The sequence below is a fragment of the Bos grunniens genome, chromosome 6 (assembly GCF_055505025.1).
Source record: "Bos grunniens cultivar Pamir isolate PY7600 chromosome 6, Bosgru_T2T1.0, whole genome shotgun sequence".
In the NCBI taxonomy this organism is placed as follows: Eukaryota; Metazoa; Chordata; class Mammalia; order Artiodactyla; family Bovidae; genus Bos; species Bos grunniens.
This window is the reverse complement of record NC_141170.1, coordinates 54,454,367-54,474,885: the sequence shown is the minus strand read 5'-3', so window position 1 is coordinate 54,474,885 and position 20,519 is coordinate 54,454,367. Positions and strand designations below refer to the sequence as shown.

At 38.5% G+C, this 20,519-nt stretch overlaps 1 pseudogene across 1 annotated transcript in view; it reads right to left on the bottom strand.

Moving 5' to 3' along the window:
* The window catches only part of LOC147370737 (kinesin-like protein KIF3C pseudogene), a 71,669-nt pseudogene that overhangs the window by 17,206 nt on the left and 33,944 nt on the right, over positions 1-20,519 (bottom strand). The window contains exon 3 of the transcript XR_015166161.1: positions 8,869-8,968. The product of XR_015166161.1 is annotated as a kinesin-like protein KIF3C pseudogene (transcript). The remainder of the gene's footprint in view (positions 1-8,868; positions 8,969-20,519) is intronic.

The window sequence follows — 20,519 nt, the reverse complement described above, 5'->3', positions numbered from 1 at the left end:
CTCAGCTTTCTTTATAGTCCAAGTCTCACATCCATACATGACTACTGGAAAAATCATAGCTTTGACTAGACGGATCTTTGTTGGCAAAGTAATGTCTCTGCTTTTTAACATGCTGTATAGGTTGGTCATAGGTATTATTCCAAGAACAAGCATCTTTTAATTTCATGGTGATTTTGGAGCCCCCCAAAATAAAGTCAGTCACTGTTTCCATTGTTTCCCATGTCATAGGTTTTATTCCAAGAACAAGCATCTTTTAATTTCATGGTGATTTTGGAGCCTCCCAAAATAAAGTCAGTCACTGTTTCCATTGTTTCCCATGAAGTGATGGGACTGGATGCCATGATCTTAGTTTTCTGAATGTTGAATTTTCAGTCAACTTTTAAACTCTCATCTTTCACTTCCTTCAAGAGGCTCTTTAGTTCTTTTTTGCTTTCTGCCATAAGAATTGTGTCATCTGCATATCTGAGGTTGTTGATATTTCTCCTGACAATCTTGATCCCAGCTTGTGCTGCATACAGCAGTAGAGATCTTAAATGATACAATCTTAAGTGAGACTTAAGATCTTTTCAGGACATACAAAAAACAGAATACATATTATTTTCAAGTGCACATGGAAGATTATCTAGGACTGACCACATACTAGGACACAAAACTAACCTCAACTAATTAAAGAGTACAGAAATTACTTCAAGTATCTTCTCTGACTTAAGCTAGAAATCTACCACAGAAAAATAAATGAGAAAAAAATTATTATATGGAGACTAAACAACATGTACTAAAAACCCAATAAGAACAAGAAAATCATAAAGGAAATTAAAAAAAAATAACTTAAGACAAATGACAATGAACATGCAACCATACCAAATCTATGAGAAACAGCAAAAATCAGTTCTTAGAAATCCACAGCCTTCCAAGAAAGATGGAAGATCCACTGCATGCATGCATGCTAAGTCACTTCAGTTGTGTTCAACTCTTTTTGACCCTATGGACCATAGCCCACCAGTCACTGCTGTCCATGGGATTCTCCAGGCAAAAACACTGCAGTGAGTTGCCATTTTCTCCTCAAGGGGATCTTCCTGACCCATGGATTGAACACACATTTCCTGCATACAGGATAATTCTTTATCACTGAGCCTTCTGGGGAGCCTAGCTTCACAGATGAGTTCTACTAAATATACAAAGAAGAAATTGTATGGATCCTTCTCAAAGTCTTCCAAAATACTGAAGAGGAGGGAAGACTCCCAAAGACATAAACCAGACATCAGATCAGATCAGTCGCTCAGTCCTGTCCGACTCTTTGCGACTCCATGAATCACAGCACGCCAGGTCTCCCTGTCCTTTACCAATCCCGGAGTTCACTCAGACTCACGTCCATCGAGTCAGTGATGCCATCCAGCCATCTCATCCTCTGCCGTCCCCTTCTGCTCCTGCCCCCAATCCCTACCAGCATCAGAGTCTTTTCCAATGAGTCAACTCTTCGCATGAGGTGGCCAAAGTACTGGAGTTTCAGCTTTAGCATCATCCCTTCCAAAGAAATCCCAGGGCTGATGTCCTTCAGAACGGACTGGTTGGATCTCCTTGCAGTCCAAGGGACTCTCAAGAGTCTTCTCCAACACCACAGTTCACAAGCATCAATTCTTCGATGCTCAGCCTTCTTCACAGTCCAACTCTCACATCCATACATGACCACAGGAAAAACCATAGCCTTGACTAGACGAACCTTTGTTGGCAAAGTAATGTCTCTGCTTTTGAATATGCTATCTAGGTTTGTCATAACTTTCCTTCCAAGGAGTAAGCGTCTTTTAATTTCATGGCTGCAGTCACCATCTGTAGTGATTTTGGAGCCCAGAAAAATAAAGTCTGACACTGTTTCCACTGTTTCCCCATCTATTTCCCATGAAGTGGTGGGACTGGATGCCATGATCTTCATTTTCTGAATGTTGAGCTTTAAGCCAACTTTTTCACTCTCCACTTTCACTTTCATCAAGAGGCTTTTGAGTTCCTCTTCACTTTCTGCCATAAGGATGGTGTCATCTGCATATTTGAGGTTATTGATAATTCTCCCGGCAATCTTGATTCCAGCCTGTGTTTCTTCCAGTCCAGCATTTCTCATGATGTACTCCGTATATAAGTTAAATAAACAAGGTGACAATATACAGCCTTGACGGAATCCTTTTCCTCTTTGGAACCAGTCTGTTGTTCCATGTCCAGTTCTAACTGTTGCTTCCTGACCTGCATACAAATTTCTCAAGAGGCAGATCAGGTGTTCTGGTATTCCCATCTCTTTCAGAATTTTCCACAGTTTATTGTGATCCACACAGTCAAAGGCTTTGGCATAGTCAATAAAGCCGAAATAGATGTTTTTCTGGAACTCTCTTGCTGCTACCATGATCTAGCAGATGTTGGCAATTTGACCTCTGGTTCCTCTGCCTTTTCTAAAACCAGCTTGAACATCAGGAAGTTCACAGTTCACATATACCACCAAAAAAGAAAATTAAAGGCCAATATTTTTGAATATAGATGTAAAAATTCTCAGTAAAATGTTTGCAAACTAAATCTAACAACACATAAAAAAGATTACACACCATGTCCAAGTGGGATTCATTCAAAGTTAATAAGGATAGTTCAACAGAAATCAATGTAATATACATCAACACAAGTCAAAAACCACATGATCATCTCAATAGGAAAAAGGCATTCCACAAAAGTCAACATCCATTCATGATAATAACTCTTTTCAAGTTGGTATAGAGTAAACATATCTTAGTATGATAAAAGCCATATATAACAAATCCACAGCTAGTATAATACTCAATGTTGAAAAGCTGAAAGCCTTCTCACTAAAATCTGGAACAAGACAAAGATGACTATTCCCACAACTTCTATTTTCAACATAGTATTGGAAGTCTTAGCCACAGCAATTAGGCATGTAAAAGAAATAAAATGTATCCAAAATGAAAGGAAGGGGTATAATTATTACTATATGCAGATAATAGTATATATAAAATATACATATATATAGGATTAAAATATGTGATACTACATATAAAAAATCCTAAGGAATCTACACAAAACGTATAAGAACAGATTAAACCAATTCAATAAAGTAGCAGGCTACAATATTAATGTTAGGAAACCAGTTGTATTTCTTTACCTTAAGAGAGAAATACCAGAAAATGAATATTAAAAACAAGTACTTTTTAAAATCACACCAAAAATAAAATACTCAGAGAAATCTGATCAAGGAGGTGAATGAATTACATGCTGAGAGATATAAAACATGAAGAAAGAAAACTAAAGATGATTCAAAGAAATGGAAAGATATCCCATGCTCTTGGATTAAAAAATAATAATAATGTGAAAATGGCAATACTATAATTTACAGATTTAATGTTGTCCCTCTCAAATTACCCAGGACATTTTTCACAGAACTAGAACAAATAATCCAAAAAATTCATATATGTTGCCAAAGCAATACAAAGAAAAAACAAAGCAGGAGGCATAACACTCCCATACTGAAGCCAACAATACAAAGCTGCACTAACAAAGCTACACTAATCAAAATAGCAGTATTGGTTAAAAAAAAAAAAAAAACAAAACCAGACACAGACATTGGGATCAATGGCATAGAACAGGAAGCCTGGAAATAAACCCACACACCTATTCTCAATTAGTCTTCAACGAAAGAAGCAAGGATATAAAATGGGAAAAGAACCTCCACAAGTAGTGGTGGGAAAGTTGGACAGTTGCAGGTAAATCAATGAAGTTAGAACATACTCTTATACCATGCACAAAAATAAACTCAAAATGGCTTAAAGACTTAATATAAGACATGACCATAGAACACCTACATAGGCACAATATCCTGTGACATAATTATACCAATGTCTTTGTTCACTCGCCCAAGGAAATAGAAATAAAAATAAACAAATGGGACCTAATCAAACTTATAAGCTTTTGTACCTTAAAGGAAATCCTGAAGAAAACAAACAAACAAAAAAAAATGGGATAAAATATTTGCAATCAATGTGACCAATAAGGACTTAATCTTCAAAATAAACAAACAGCTCATACAACTAAAAGCAACAACAAAATAAACAGCCTAATTGACAAATGGGAAGAAGATATAAATAGACATTTCTGCAAAGAAGACATGCATATGGCCAATAGGCACTAGAAAAGATGCTCAACATTATAAATTGCTAGAGAAATGCAAATCAAAACTACAATGAATTACCACCTTACACCTGTCAGAAAGCCACCACTAAAATGTCTACAAATAAATGCTAGAGAGAGTACAGAGAAAAGGGAACCCCCCTACACTGTTGGTGGGAATGTATAATAAGTTGTAAAACAGTATGGAAGATCCTCAAAAAACTAAAAACAGAATTACCATATAATCCAGGTCATGGGCATACAACCAGACGTAACTGTAATTCAAAAAGATACATGCACCCCTGTATTCATGAAAACACTATTCATAATAGCCAAGACATGGAAAAAATCTAAATGCTCACTGACAGATGAATGGATAAAGATATGGTACTTATGTACAATAGAATACTGCTGCTACTGCTAAGTCACTTCAGTCGTGTCAGACTCTGTGCGACCCCATAGACAGCAGCCCACCAAGCTCTCCCGTCCCTGGGATTTTCCAGGCAAGAACACTGGAGTGGGTTGCCATTTCCTTCTCCAATGCATGAAAGTGAAAAGGGAAAGTGAAGTCACTCAGTCATGTCCAACCCTCAGCGACCCCATGCACTGCAGCCTTCCAGGCTCCTCTGTCCATGGGATTTTCCAGGCAAGAGTACTGGAATGGGGTGCCATTGCCTTCTCCACAATGGAATACTACCTAGCCATAAAAAAGAATGAAATCACACCATTTGCAGCAATGTGGAAGGACCTAGAGATTACCATACTAAGTAAGCAAGAGAAAGATAAATTCCATATGATATCACTTATATGTGGAATGTAAAATATGGCACAAATAAACATATCTGTGACACAGAAACACATTCAAGACATAGAAAAAAGACTTCTCATTGCCAAGGAAGAGGGAGGATGAGGAATGCACTGGGAGTCTGTGATTTGTAGATGCATAATATTATATGGTCAACACTGAAATGAGATTGATTATATTCTTTGCAGCCAAAGATGGAGAAGCTCTATACAGTCAGCAAAAACAAGACCAGGAGCTGACTGTGGCTCAGACCATGAACTCCTTATTGCCAAATTCAGATTAAATTGAAGAAAGTAGGGAAAACCACTAGACCATTCAGGTATGACCTAAATCAAATCCCTTATGATTATACAGTGGAAGTGAGAAATAGATTTAAGGGCTTAGATCTGATAGATAGAGTGCCTGATGAACTATGGAATGAGGTTCATGACATTGTACAGGAGACAGGGATCAAGACCATCCCCAATGGAAAAGAAATGCAAAAAAGTAAAATGGCTGTCTAGGGTGGCCTTACAAATAGCTGTGAAAAGAAGAGAAGCGAAAAGCAAAGGAGAAAAGGAAAGATATAAACATCTGAATGCAGAGTTCCAAAGAATAGCAAGAAGAGATAAGAAAGCCTTCTTCAGCGATCAATGCAAAGAAATAGAGGAAAACAACAGAATTGGAAAGACTAGAGATCTCTTCAAGGAAATCAGAGATACCAAAGGAACATTTCATGTAAAGATGGGCTCGATAAAGGACAGAAATGGTATGGACCTAACAGAAGCAGAAGATATTAAGAAGAGGTGGCAAGAATACACAGAAGTACTGTACAAAAAAGAGCTTCATGACCCAGATAATCACGATGGTGTAATCACTCACCTAGAGCCAGATATCCTGGAATGTGAAGTCAAGTGGGCCTTAGAAAGCATCACTACGAACAAAGCTAGTGGAGGTGATGGAATTCCAGTTGAGCTGTTCCAAATCCTGAAAGATGATGCTGTGAAACTGCTGCACTCAATATGCCAGCAAATTTGGAAAACTCAACAGTGGCCACAGGACTGGAAAAGGTCAGTTTTCATTCCAATCCCAAAGAAAGGCAATGCCAAAGAATGCTAAAACTACTGCACAATTGCACTCATCTCACACGCTAGTAAAGCAATGCTCAAAATTCTCTAAGCCAGGCTTCAGCAATATATGAACTGTGAAATTCCTGATGTTCAAGCTAGTTTTAGAAAAGGCAGAGGAACCAGAGATCAAATTGCCAACATCTGCTGGATCATGGTAGCAGCAAGAGAGTTCCAGAAAAACATCTCTTTCGGCTTTATTGACTATGCCAAAGCCTTTGACTGTGTGGATCACAGTAAACTGTGGAAAATTCTGAAAGAGATGGGAATACCAGATCACCTGATCTGCCTCTTGAGAAACCTGTATGCAGGTCAGGAAGCAACAGTTAGAACTGGACATGGAACAACAGACTGGTTCCAAATAGGAAAAGGAGTCCCTTAAGGCTGTATACTGTCACCCTGTTTATTTAACTTATATGCAGAGTACATTATGAGAAACGCTGGACTGGAAGAAACACAGGCTGGAATCAAGATTGCTGGGAGAATTATCAATAACCTCAGATATGCAGATGACACCACCCTTATGGCAGAAAGTGAAGAGGAACTCAAAAGCCTCTTGATCAAAGTGAAAGTAGAGAGTGAAAAAGTTGGCTTAAAGCTCAACATTCAGAAAATGAAGATCATGGCATCTGGTCCCATCACTTCATGGGAAATAGATGGGGAAACAGTGGAAACAGTGTCAGACTTTATTTTTCTGGGCTCCAAAATCACTACAGATGGTGACTGCAGCCATGAAATTAAAAGACACTTACTCCTTGGAAGGAAAGTTATGACAAACCTAGATAGCATATTGAAAAGCAGAGATTACTTTGCCAACAAAGGTCCATCCAATCAAGGCTATGGTTTTTCCTGTGGTCATGTATGGATGTGAGAGTTGGACTGTGAAGAAGGCTGAGCATCGAAGAATTGATGCTTGTGAACTGTGGTGTTGGAGAAGACTCTTGAGAGTCCCTTGGACTGCAAGGAGATCCAACCAGTCCATTCTGAAGGAGATCAGCCCTGGGATTTCTTTGGAAGGAATGATGCTGACGCTGAAACTCCAGTACTTTGGCCACCTCATGCGAAGAGTTGACTCATTGGAAAAGACTCTGATGCTGGGAGGGATTGGGGGCAGGAGGAGAAGGGGACGACAGAGGATGAGATGGCTGGATGGCATCACTGACTCAATGGACGTGAGTCTGAGTGAACTCTGGGAGTTGGTGAAGGACAGGGAGGCCTGGCATGCTGCGATTCATGGGGTCGCAAAGAGTCAGACACGACTAAACTGAACTGAAATCACTACAGATGGTCATAGCAGCCATGAAATTAAAAGATGTTTACTCCTTGGAATAAAAGTTATGACCAACCTAGATAGCATATGGAAAAGCCTAGATTACTTTGCCATAAAGGTCCATGTAGTCAAGGCTATGGTTTTTCCAGTGGTCAGGTATGGATGTGAGAGTTGGACTGTGAAGAAAGCTGAGCACCGAAGATTGATGCTTTTGAACTGTGGTGTTGGAGAAGACTCTTGAGAGTCCCTTGGACAGCACGCAGATCCAACCAGTCCATCCTAAAGGAAATCAGTCCTGAATATTCATTGGAAGGACTGATGCTGGAGCTGAAACGCCAGTACTTTGTGCACCTGATGTGAAGAAGTAACTCATTGGAAAAGACCCTGGTGCTGAGAAAGACTGAAGGTGGGAGGAGAAGGGGATGACAGAGAATGGTTGGATGGCATGACTGACTCAGTGGGTATGGGTTTGAGTAAGCTCAGGATTTTGTGATGGACAGGGAAGCCTGGCATGGTGCAGTCCATGGAGTTGCAAAGAGTTGGACATGACTGAGCGACTGAACTGAACTCTATAGTACAGAGAACTATATATCCAAACTCCTGGGATAAACTATAATGGAAAAGAAATTAAAAAAGAGTGTGTGTGTGTATGTGTGTGTGTATATGTATATACGTTTATCTGAATCACTTTGTTATACAGCAGAAATTCTAACAACATTATAAATCAACTATATGAATAAGAAAATATGGTACTACACACTTTGTTAATGTTATCCTGTAATGATTAATTTATTTTGAAAGATAGCTCTCATCCCTTTTTTTCTTCTCTCTAAATTTCTCTCTACTCTCAGTGTTTGTATAATAAACAAACCACACAATCAAAAAGTACTACAAGAGACCCTGAAGCATTTCTAATTACAAAAACATTTACTATGTTCATCCTGAATGCAATATTATTTAACCCCAGCCAGCCTTTATTTAACATTATCAGTTAAGTGTTTCATACCTTCTACTAGTCTACAATAGTAGTTCAGTCAGTTATTAAACATATACTGAGTCAGCCCTTAAAATGTTATACATAAACATTTCAGAAGAATTATTGCCAAACAGAAGGTAAAAATCTGTCCCTCCTTGTTTTATGTCTAAATAACATATGCTTTTTCCTTTAGTAAATGTTAATATTTACTGAGAGTTACTGATCATGAACCATGTGCCACACAACAAATACAAGTGAATCAGTTGAAGGTTACAGTACCTGAAATATCATTTATTCCAAATTCATAGATTAAAAGCAAATATGGAAATACTATTTCTGTTGGGATTTATATTAGTTATCTATTAGATAGATTACCCCAAATCTATTAATCCACATAATAGATTTATTATTCCAAAAAAACAGTGGCTTAAAACTACAAACAATTATTATCTCATAGTTTTCCTGGGTTAGTCATCTGTGTACAGGTTAGTTCTGTCTTAAGGTCTTTCATATGAAGGCAATATGAGGAGTGAAGTCTTATTTAAAGTTCACCTACAAGCAGAATTGTTGGTAGAACTTAGATCCTCCTGGGTGCCAGCCAGCAACATCCATTCCTTGACATGTGCACTTTCCATGGAGCATCTCACATGTGAACTCTTCCATCAGAGAAAGTGAGAGAAGGGAGAACAAGGCAGAAGTCAGTACTTTGAAACCTAATCCCTGAAATAACATCCCATCACTTGCTGTGTTCACTGGAAGTGAATGAAGTGAATCACTAGACTCAGCCCACACACAAGGCAGAGAGGATTTACAAGCATTTGAAAACAGGACCATCTTAAATGTTGTCTATCACAGAATTGCAACAGAGACAAGACTAGCACTGGGTGAAACTCTGAGTTTCATTTTATGAACACTTTTAGATTAAGAGGTTGTAAATTTTTGTCAACTTTTATATTAACGGGAAACATTTGGAAAATTAGGATTACAGCCAGTTTTATATTTTACCACAATTTCAAATATAGGAAACAGGGCCTTCTTAATGCTTTTCCTCTTGATTAGAAACATAATTATTTGGGCTCCAGTGATTTCCCACAACTACATGTTTCATGTAATTGCTTTATAATTACATAAAAGTAGTAAAATCTAATAGAAATAGAGCCAGAACTACAGATGATGAGTAAAACTGAAATTAATATTTTATAGCTACTTTGTAGATTCCCATCTGTTTGGTCTCTTTAGTATTGTTAATTTGTTGACTTTGCTTATTATTTGAATTTTAAAGTAAAAATTTATGCTATAGTAAGTAGGTTCTACTAAATTTTCAAGTTGTTTTCCTGAACTCAGACAGTATTTTAGAGTTCTTTTTACTGATAGTAGGATATCTAATATCTGTTTAGACATAGAAAACAAAATTGTATTTATAGCTATATGAACAAACTCCAAATCTTGCAGCATTTGGGAAAAACATAACTCCTATGGCCCTGTCAAAGCCCCTCATGTCATCCTGGTTCACATTATTACTCTTTTTATGAACCTATATGTGGTCCTAGAACTTTAACATATATAATACATGAATATTTCTAATACATAATATTGTTTGTATTTTAGGTGAAAAGTTTTACCTTGTTAGTGCTATTAAAAGTTATTGAATTCTTCCCCAAACTATAAAAAAATATGCATTTTTAGAAGTTTCTACTTTTGTGAAGTTTTCTAAAACTTAACAGCCTTAATTTGTTAAACTATTTTTATACATTCAAGTCTTTGGATTTGGATAACATACTTTTTTTTTTTTTTTGTCCTTAGCACATGAATGAAGAGTACAAAAATTTGCTGAGATTACAAAGTTCATACACAGAACAGGCCAGGAACAAGGGCTGGAAAGGATCAGAGAATGACTTAATGTATTGAATATGACAAGTTTATTGGACAGTAAAGTGGAGATACTGGATAGGATATTGAATATGAACATGAATTTAAGGAAAATAAATATAGGCAATTATCACCATGCAAATAAATAAAGCGATTAGACCTGAGAGAAGAATTTTTAGTATTACTACATGTATACAGAAAACTAAGATCATGGCATCTGGTCCCATCACTTCATGGGAAATAGATGGGGAAATAGTGGAAACAGTGTCAGACTATTTTGGGGGGGCTCCAAAATCACTGCAGATGGTGATTGCAGCCATGAAATTAAAAGACGCTTACTCTTTGGAAGGAAATTTATGACCAACCTGCTGCTGCTGCTGCTGCTAAGTCGCTTCAGTCGTGTCCTACTCTGTGCGACCCCATAGACGGCAGCCCACCAGGCTTCCCTGTCCCTGGGATTTTCCAGGCAAGAACACTGGAGTGGGTTGCCATTTCCTTCTCCAATGCATGAAAGTGAAAGTGAAAGTAAAGTCGCTCAGTCGTAACTGACTCTTACCGACCCCATGGACTGCAGCCTACCAGGCTCCTCCGCCCATGGGATTTTCCGGGCAAAAGTACTGGAGTGGGGTGCCATTGCCTTCTCCTATGACCAAACTAGATAACATATTAAAAAGCAGAGACATTACTTTTCCAACAAAGGTCCGTCTAGTCAAGGCTATGGTTTTTCCAGTGGTCATGTATGGATGTGAGAGTTGGACTGTGAAGAAAGCTGAGCACCGAAGAATTGATGCTTTTGAACCGTGGTGTTGGAGAAGACTCTTGAGAGTCCCTTGGACTGCATGGAGATCCCCATTCTAAAGGAAATCCTTCCTGGATGTTCATTGGAAGGACTGATGCTAAAGCTGAAACTCCAGTACTTTGGCTACCTGATGCGAAGAGTTGACTCATTGGAAATGACTCTGATGCTGGTGAGAGAGTCAGTTCCTAGGCAGGTTGATAGGGAGTCTAGGGGTCCCCAAGGAGAGAGGGGTCTGGAATTCTCAAGGAGGAAGGAAGGACAAACTTTTATTCTTTCTCCACATTCCTTAGGATTATATACCAATAATGTATCCTGCCTAAGGACAGTCTTTGGATTCAACCTTCTGTTATCTTAAAATGTTAATTATGGGAGTAGACCTGGTCTTTACAAGGATGTATCTTGCCTGAGGACAGTGTTATCTTAAAATGTAAATTATGGGAGTAGGTCTGATGAGGTCTTTACAACCTCCAGACATTCTTTGGATTATATAACCTCATTGTTAACACTAGCATGCGGGTACTCTTTCTACCCCCTTCTGATGCCTATGTCAGAAGCTTTCTCTATCTCCTTTATACTTCAATAAAACTTTATTACACAAAAGCTCTGAGCGATCAAGCCTCGTCTCTGGCCCCAAATCGAATTCTTCTCCTCTGGGGGCCAAGAATCCCGGTGTATTCGCGTGATTCAACAACAACCTTTCACTGGGAGGGATTGGGAGCAGGAGGAGAAGGGGACAACAGAGGATGAGACAGCTGGATGGCATCACCGACTCAATGGACATGAGTTTGAGTGAACTCCAGGTGTTGGTGATGGACAGGGAGGCCTGGAGTGCTGCAATTCATGGGGTCGCAAAGAGTCGGACACAACTGAGTGACTGAACTGGACTGAACATGTATACAAGTCAGCAAAGGGTTCACTGCCTGATGCACATAGAAGCCAGTAGTATGGCACTGGCTTTTAAGAAAAGAAAAGGCTTATTGAAAAACTGACTGACAAGAAGACAGAAGGCAAGGCTCAAGTCCATCTCCATGGTGATGCGTTATAAGTGGATATTTAAGGGTTAGAGTTTTGAAGTGGTGAAGAAAGGAGACAGTAGTTGGTTACAAAATTCAAGGAAGTGCTGTGAAGTCCTTATACATAGATACAGATAGGTTTCATGCTTCTTCAAGAATCATATGTGCAAATTTAGGGTGTTGGTATTAAACATGTGGGGGAATGGGGCTGTGACAACAGAAGGTCACCTATGGACAAGCAAGTATATTCTGCAAAGACTTGATTTTCACACATTGGTTCCATTACCAGTTTTAGCAAGTTGGAGGGGTTTTTAACCAGCTGTTTCCTTATTTGCTGTTCTGTAAGACAAGCTCAAGAATTTCTGTAAGTCACTACTTTCTGTTAACACTATGAAACATGGTTTCAACATGGGTTTTTTAATCCTATGGGAATGGTTTCACATTAAAGATGGAGAAACAAACAACACAACTAAGAGATAAGATTAACATTGTTAGAGGACTGAGAGTAGCATCGGAGAAGACAAGCTAAGGATGTGCTTCAAGAATGAGCAATTGTGGGACTTGCCTGGGGGTCCAGAGGTTAAGAATCTGCCTGACAATACAGGGAACACAGGTTCAATCCCTGATACAGCAAGATTTCACATGCCTCAGGTCAACTAAGCCCCTGCACCACGATACTGAGCCTATGCTCCAGAGGCCACAAGTTACAACTACTGAGCCTGTGTGCTGCAACTACTGAAGCCTGTGCACCCCAGAGCTCATGCTCTGCAATCAGAAGCCTGTGCACTCCAACTAGAGAGCAGCCCCTGCTTGCTGCAACAAGAGAAAGTTCACCCACAACAACCAAGACCCAGTGTAATCATAAACACATAGATTAAAAAAAACAAAAACAAAAAAACAAAAAAAGAATGAGCAATCATATAATTTGCTGCTAACTGCTAAGTCACTTCAGTCGTGTCTGACTCTGTGCAACCCCATAGACAGCAGCCCACAAGGCTCCCCCGTCCCTGGGATTCTCCAGGCAAGAACACTGGAGTGGGTTGCAGTTTCCTTCTCCAATGCATGAAACTGAAATGTAAAAGTGAAGTCACTCAGTCATGTCGACTCTTCGCGACCCCACAGACTTCAGCCCACCAGGCTCCTCCATCCATGGGATTTTCCAGGCAAGAGTACTGGAGTGGGGTGCCATCTCCTTCTCCAATAATTTGCTATGGTCAAATTTCAGTTTTCATGTTATTTACCTGGATAATTTGCTGCTGCTGCTAAGTCACTTTAGTTGTGTCCGACTCTGTGTGACCCCATAGACGGCAGCCCACCAGGCTCTCCCATCCCTGGGATTCTCCAGGCAAAAACACTGGAGTGGGTTGCCATTTCCTTCTCCAATAATTTGTTACATCCAGATAAATAACATGAAAACTGAAACTTGACCTTGAATATAATATGTCATTGTTGACACTGACAAAGTATATTTCATTGTTCTAATGGGGTCAAAATTCTTATTGGAATGGGATCAAGGCAAAATAAGAGAAGACAAAATAGGGACAATAGTATAGATAAATGTATGTAGGACTTTTAGTATAAAGGTATCAGAAAAAAAGAAAAGAATGGTAGTTATAGTGAGATATTTGGTTAAGAGGATTTAAAGAAAACGTCTCTTTATAGTAAATAAGATGATGGACATTTATTACAGTGAGAGATTTTTTTTTTTTAGTTCTGTGGTATTGATTAACATATAAATATGACAGATTACTTTGAAATAATGAGAGTGGAAGAAAGATAGCAAGCTTAGGAAACTCTCAAGGTATAATGGGTGAGTACATTCAAGAACTATTTAAAAAAATTTTTTTTTAATTTTTAAAAGGCTGGTTCTTTAAAATAGTATGATTTATAAATCTTGGTAGGCATTATTAAAATTCATAAGAAGAAAGAAAATATAGCTGAACAAACATCAAAATAATGTAAAATCAGATCAGATCAGATCAGTGGCTCAGTCGTGTCCAACTCTTTGTGACCCCATGAATCGCTGCACGCCAGGCCTCCCTGTCCATCACCAACTCCCGAAGTTCACTCAGACTCACGTTCATCGAGTCAGTGATGCCATCCAGCCATCTCATCCATTGTTGTCCCCTTCTCCTCCTGCCCCCAATCCCTCCCAGCATCAGAGTCTTTTCCAATGAGTCAACTCTTCGCATGACGTGGCCAAAGTACTGGAGTTTCAGCTTTAGAATCATTCCTTCCAAAGAAATCTCAGGGCTGATCTCATTCAGAATGGACTGGTTGGATCTTCTTGCAGTCCAAGGGACTCTCAAGAGTCTTCTCCAACACCACAGTTCAAAAGCATCAATTCTTCGGCGCTCAGCCTTCTTCACAGTCCAACTCTCACATCCATACATGACCACAGGAAAAACCATAGCCTTGATTAGACGGACCTTTGTTGGCAAAGTAATGTCTCTGCTTTTCAATATGCTATCTAGGTTGGTCATAACTTTCCTTCCAAGGAGTAAGCGTCTTTTAATTTCATGGCCATGGTCACCATCTCCAGTGATTTTTGAGCCCAGAAAAATAAAGTCTGACACTGTTTCCACTGTTTCCCCATCTATTTCCCATGAAGTGGTGGGACCGGATGCCATGATCTTCGTTTTCTGAATGTTGAGTTTTAAGCCAACTTTTTCACTCTCCACTTTCACTTTCATCGAGGCTTTTGAGTTCCTCTTCACTTTCTGCCATAAGGGTGGTGTCATCTGCATATCTGAGGTTATTGATATTTCTCCTGGCAATCTTGATTCCAGCCTGTGTTTCTTCCAGTCCAGCGTTTCTCATGATGTACTCTGCATATAAGTTAAATAAACAGGGTGACAATATACAGCCTTGATGGACTCCTTTCCCTATTTGGAACCAGTCTGTTGTTCCATGTCCAGTTCTAACTGTTGCTTCCTGACCTGCATACAAATTTCTCAAGAGGCAGATCAGGTGATCTGGTATTCCCATCTCTTTCAAAATTTTCCACAGTTTATTGTGATCCACACAGTCAAAGGCTTTGGCATAGTCAATAAAGCAGAAATAGGTGTTTTTCTGGAACTCTCTTGCTTTTTTTATGATACAGCGGATGTTGGCAATTTGATCTCTGGTTCCTCTGCCTTTTCTAAAACCAGCTTGAACATCAGGAAGTTCACGGTTCACATATTGCTGAAGCCTGGCTTGGAGAATTTTGAGCATTACTTTACTAGCGTGTAAGATGAGTGCAATTGTGCAGTAGTTTTAGCATTCTTTGGCATTGCCTTTCTTTGGGATTGGAAGGAAAACTGACCTTTTCCAGTCCTGTGGCCACTGCTGAGTTTTCCAAATTTGCTGGCATATTGAGTACAGCACTTTCACAGCATCATCTTTCAGGATTTGGAATAGCTCAACTGGAATTCCATCACCTCCACTAGCTTTGTTCGTAGTGATGCTTTCTAAGGCCCACTTGACTTCACATTCCAGGATGTCTGGCTCTAGGTGAGTGATCACACCATCATGATTATCTGGGTCATGAAGATCTTTTTTGTACAGTTCTTCTGTGTATTCTTGCTAAAATAGCTTCTGACATATCAGAGATGTATAAAATGATAAAATAATACTATAATAAATTTAATCTTTACAAATTTGCAAGTATATTTGAAAGGAAAGTACTTATGTAAAAATATAAAATAGAAAAATTCACAGGAAAACAGAAATCATGAGTAAGCTACTTTTTAGTAAGTAAAAAACAATAAAATAAAATAATTAAAATGTCACTGCCCCACCTTAGTCCTGTGTGTTTCTTTTTTTTTTTCCTGGTAAATTTCACCTAATAGTCAAGGATTACATAAACCCATTTTATTGCACACTATACTTTTTAAGAAGCTTGTGTAGCATTTGAGAGCCATAATAAAAGTACAAGAATAGAAAATCAAAGGTTTTTTCACTTATGGACATATATTCAAGCATTTTAGATAAAATGTTAAGTGAATCCCATAGTTATTAAAAATGCTTTGTAAATTTAAGCAGAAAACACGGGCTAAGAGAACACACCCACATGTGAAGAAGAGCAGGAAGAAATCCAGGCAGAAAATAGAGCAAATAAAAATTCTCAGTTTGGGAACACCTTAAAGCATCAAGAAATCTAAAGAAGGGAAACACAGTGCCATCTGTCAGGCACTGTGGAGTAATAAGCTTCAGGTAATCGGCAGCTTTAACATCAGATTGTGTTCCATGTTTCGATGTGTCTACATGTTTGCAAAGCAGAGTTTTGGGTGATGCGGTGATAAAAAGGAAGTATCCTGAGACAAGCAGTGTGGAAGGGGAAGTGAGAGGGTGGCGTCCAACTTAAACACAAGACATAGCAAATGCACAAAATCCAATAACCACATGTATTTCATTGGAGAAATGCAAAAATGCTTCCAAATGACCATTCTTAGGGGTTATATATGCTCCATGTCTTCCTGTAGACTGGTTAGATTTTGTTGGTCTTACATCACAGTCACATTCTTTCCTGCATCCAGATTTGCTTTCCCCCTGCTTTCTCTCAGGTCTTAATTCCTTCATGCCATGTTCCATCACAGTATCTGTTTCCTGGATCCCAATCTAACACAACAGGCATCAGCTTTAATGTTTACGACATAAAAGAGACCTGTTTTCCTAAGCCTCACAAAGAGAATGTGTCATCATGCTTTTTACTTTTAATAACCTGTGGATATTATTGTGTACAAACAGGTATCGGCAAATTAGACCAACTGCCAGGAGTAGTTTTTCTAAAGAAAAATAAATACATGTGTGTGTGAGTGCATATATATGCTAGCATCTCTCTTCAGCATATTTTTAAAATCCGCTCCCAGTTAAAACTACCAATTTACAACACCTTATATTTTATACATTTCATTATAAATGATGGAGGCTTTAAACTGGCAGGTGGGACCATCCTGCTTTCAAATACAAGCTTTTCCCCCAATTTGATTCAGCACTATCATCCCAGGTATGTATGACATACCTTTGAGTGAACTTGAATACTTTTTGTGTATCTGAGGACAAATTTTATATGTATTTTTTGTAAATTGTCTGTTAATATCAGAGGAGCCTGACATGTTTCAGTCCATGGGGTTGCAAAGAGTTGGACAGGACTTAGCAACTGAACAACATAAAGAGGTAGCTGAGGTAGAGAGGAGCATATTATGTTGTCCAAGATCAAAGAGCTAGTAAGTGGTAAATTCTATAATCTACACTAGTCACTCTAAGCCCTTACTCTTTTCAGTTAATAATTTCACTTTCGAACACTATTGTTAAGACAAAATGTCTGCATTTTGCCATTCAGTGTCCCAGAAAGTAAAAGTCGCTCATTCCTGTCTGACTCTTTGCAAGCCCATGGAATTTTCTAGGCCAGAATACTGGAATGGGCAGCCTTTCCCTTCTTCAGGGGATCTTCCCAACCGAGGGATTGAACCCAGGTCTCCTGCATTGCAGGCGGATTCTTTACCAGCTGAGCCACAAGGGAAGACCAAGAATACTGGGGTGAGTAGCCAATCCCTTCTCCAGCAGATCTTACCAACCCAAGAATTGAACCAGGGTCTCTTGCAATCCACTCCAGTACTATTGCCTGGAAAATCCCATGGACAGAGGAGCCTGGTAGGCTACAGTCCATTGGGTCGCAAAGAGTTGGAAATGATTGAGCAACTTCACTTTCACTTTCACTCTTGCATTGCAGGAAGATTCTTTACCAACTGAGCTATCAGAGAAGCCCTCAGGATACCAAACAACAGATAAACCAGCACAACAAACAACACTGATTTTAGGGTCAGTGTACCAAACAACAGATAAATAAAATCTTCTATACCTGGCTGTGGAGCCTTGCTATTTTCCTCAAAAACTGGCATGATATCTGATATTCTATTGCTTGGATTATTTTCAGGTAAGGGGTGATTACTTATTTTACCCTTCTAGGTGTGTATAACTTCAGATTTGAGTTAAAAGATAAGGCTTATAGGAAACTGAATTGGGTAGCAAAGTGGTTCAATAATGATATTAAAACAGTTCCATGTAGAGCCAAGGAAAATGGGAATGATTATACTGGAGGGCAAAACAGAAAGTTAGCTAGGCAGAGAGTAAAGCCATAACATCAAATCAAATGCTCTGGATTTAAAGGTAGAATGCAAATGCTAGCTTATCTGATGGAAACCAGACACAAAACTTAAGTAACTATGAGGTACCACTATAGTCCTGGGAGAATGGCCAAAATACAGAAAACTGACAATGACAAATTCTAATACAGACATAGAACAACAGGAGCTGTTACTCATTGCTTATGGGAACGCAAAATGGTACACTGCTTTGGAAGTATGGTTTTTCTTACGAAACTAAACATAATCTTACCACATTATTAAGTAATCATGCTCCTTGGTGTTTACCCAAAGGAGTTGAAAACCTATATCTACACAAAAATGCACATGGATGTTTATAGCTTTCTTATTCAAAACTACCAAAACTTGAAAGAAATCAACATGTATTTCAGCCAGTGAATGGATAAATAAATTGTGGATAAATAAAGTATCCAAATAAATTGGATAAATAAAGTATCCAAACAAGTCTGGATACTCGTTCAATGCTAAAAAGAAATGAGCTATCAAGTCATAAAAATATACAAAGGAAACAAATGCATATTAGTAAATGAAAGATCAACTAAAGAGGTTGCCTACTTAATGATTCCAACTCTATAACACTCTCGAAGAACAAAACTTTGGAGTTTGCAAAAAGATCATATGTTGCTAGGCATTACAAGTGAGGGAAAGATAAACAAAGCACAGAGGACTTTTAGGGCTTTGCTTATTTACTCTGTATGATACCACAAAGGTGATTACATGTCATTATACATTTGTCTAAACCCATACACGGAGAAGGCAATGGCACCCCACTCCAGTACTCTTGCCTGGAAAATCCCACGGACGGAGGAGCCTGGTAGGTGGCAGTCCATGGGGTTGCACAGAGTTGGACACGACTGAAGTGACTTAGCAACAAACCCATACAATGTGCAAAACGAAGAGTGAACCATAATGCATATTATGAGCTTTGGATGGCAATGGTGTGTCAATATAAGGCTGTATATTGAAATGTGTACCACTCTAGAGGGGGATGTTGACAATGAGGTAGGCTATTCATTTTTGGAGGCAGAGTCTATATTACAAAATCTCTGTTCCTTCCACTGTGAACCTAATACTGATTTTTAAAATCCTATTTTGAAAAAAAAAAAAAAAACACAACTATTATGTAAATTTGGACACGAGATTTTTCTGTGGTGTCAGTGTAGCTGCAGGGGCATTTTCTGGGATAGTCTAGGACTTGACTTTAAGTGGGATAACATCTTATATGGGCAACAATTCTTTGCAATGAATTCCCTATGTGGGAATAAAGAAACTGAGGCCTAGAGAGGTTATGTACCTTCTATCAAGTGGCAAATCTATTTTATGGTAGTCCTTATCTATTAAAAAAATGCAGTGTTTCATATGAGAAGTGTCAATGTCAGCAATGACTGCATTATAAATATGCTAAATAAGCAAATTTCACCCTTCACAGCTTGGTGAAGGAACTTTACTAAAATTAATTGACAATCAAAGGTCACTGTAATAATGTATTATAAATCCAAAATCAAAGTGTGTTATCTCTAAATTCAGTATTTCAATTTTTCTATATTTTATTTATATCAAAGAATGATATTTCTTCAATAATTTCTTCAATAATAATGAGGTCAAATGAATTTGTAAAATGAAATACTTTGTATCGCATTCTTGGAGATTCACAATATACATTAATGTAGTAAAGGAAATAATATTTGGTACTATGAACATATCTACAGTTAGCTCTCAATCACTTAGCTAGTAAAAAGAAGCTTTTTGTAAAATTTTGTCACTATACTTTGTTATATATAAAATTTCCCAAATCAGGAGCAGAAGATCATGAATTATTAATCATGTTCAGGCTCTGGGACCACACTTTGCAGTCAAATCCTGGCAATAGTACTCACTAGCCATGTGACTCTGGAAAAATTTCTTAGTTCTTCTAGGCTTTAAAAGTATCTACAACATAGAAATAATAATTTGATACCCTCCAGACTTTTGAGAATTAAATTAGCTAATATTTATAAAAGATGAAGTTTCTGGCACAGAGCTATCACACAATGCATGTTAGCTGGCTGGAGTTATCATCCACAAGCAAGCAAGGAAGACACCAGAAGGTGGAGTCTTCCTTTGCAAAGTAGATCTTTGCCCATTTATCTTTTTGTAAAATCATTTCTTTGTATCTTTTCCTCAATATTATTTTTTCCTGGTCATTCCTGTCCCCTTGTCTATTGTGAGACACAGAGTATGCTGCTGCTGATAAGTCACTTCAGTTGTGTCCGACTCTGTGTGACCCCATAGACGGCAGCCCACCAGGCTCCCCCATTTCTGGAATTCTCCAGGCAAGAACACTGGAGTGGGTTGCCATTTCCTTCTCCAGTGCATGAAAGTGAAAAGAGAAAGTGAA